The sequence below is a fragment of the Nelumbo nucifera genome, chromosome 1 (assembly GCF_055504915.1).
Source record: "Nelumbo nucifera cultivar China Antique chromosome 1, China Antique-T2T, whole genome shotgun sequence".
Taxonomy (NCBI): domain Eukaryota; kingdom Viridiplantae; phylum Streptophyta; class Magnoliopsida; order Proteales; family Nelumbonaceae; genus Nelumbo; species Nelumbo nucifera.
This window is the reverse complement of record NC_142649.1, coordinates 39,130,579-39,131,833: the sequence shown is the minus strand read 5'-3', so window position 1 is coordinate 39,131,833 and position 1,255 is coordinate 39,130,579. Positions and strand designations below refer to the sequence as shown.

The 1,255-nt window shown below is 44.5% G+C and overlaps 1 non-coding gene across 1 annotated transcript; it reads left to right on the top strand.

The window, feature by feature from the left end:
* Window positions 1–914: 914 nt before the first annotated feature.
* On the top strand, window positions 915–1,021 carry LOC148803138 (small nucleolar RNA R71). Its single transcript, XR_016081672.1, has one exon. It is a non-coding gene; the product is annotated as a small nucleolar RNA R71 (small nucleolar RNA).
* The last annotated feature ends 234 nt before the right edge of the window (window positions 1,022–1,255 follow it).

Genomic DNA, 1,255 nt, shown 5'->3' with positions numbered 1-1,255 from the left:
TGAAAATTTCAAGAAACTTACCAAATTCCTTTTCCATTTTGTGTCGATTAAGCCTATTGGGAAATGGTACTTGCGGCTGTTGACTTGTCTCTTTCTTTGAATCAGACTGCTCTTCCTTCTTCTTTTCGGTTTCTAGGGTTGCGCCCATCTTATCATCTTCCTTTGCTTTCTTCTCCACCTCTTGCAGCTCCTAACCACTCCTCAAGGTAATGGCTTGCACCTGCTCTCTTGGATTTGCTTTGGTATTGTTGGGTAAAGTACCTTGAGCTCTAGAAGATATCATCTGTGCCAATTGCCCCACTTGAGTTTCCAAGTTCTTGATCGATGCCTCCTGGTTCTGAAATCTCATTTTCGCACTTGATATGAACTTGGTCATCAGCTCCTCTAGATTAGATTTCTTTTCTGGCTGAGTGAAATTTTGATGGAAGGATTTCACTGCATTTTGATTTGACCAAGACAGATTGGGGTGATTCCTCCATCCGGGGTTGAATGCACGAGGGTACAGATTACCTTGCTACCTTTGCAAATTCCCTACGAAATCTACTTGCTTAGGGGACTGCATGAACTGATTTCCAACTTGACATTCAGTGCTGATATGACCTCCCTCACACCATTCATAGACTACGGTTTGAACATGCATGGCTGCCAACTGCATTTCATCTATCTTCTTGCTGACGGCGCCAATTTGTGCAGATAGTGTTGTATAGGTGTCTACATCGTGAAGACTGGGTTGTCTCCTAACTTGGGCTCTCTCGAAATGCCACTGGTAGTTGTTTGCAGCCATCTCCTCAATGAGTGCATGGGCAACTTCAGGGGTCTTGTTATTAATGGATCCTCCAGCCGCAGCGTTCCTAATAGTCTTATTTGCTTCAGTCAATCCGTTGTACAACGTCTGAACTTGGAGCCATACGGGAAGTCCATGATGAGGGACCTTCCTCAGTAATTCCTTGTAACGCTCCCATGACTCATACAATGACTCCCCGTCTTGCTGAGAGAAGGTGGTGATATCATTCCGCATCTTTGCAGTCTTAGACAGAGGGAAATACTTGGATAGGAAGCGGCTAACCATTTCATCCCAAGTAGAGATTGATCCAGTTGGTAGAGAGTTTAGCCAAGTCTTAACCTTGTCCTTCAATGAGAACGGAAATAATCTGAGCCTCACTGCATCATCACTAACTCCGTTGTGCTTGAATGTGTCACATATCTCCAAGAAGTTGGCGATGTGAGTGTTCGGATCTTCATTAGCTAGGCCGCA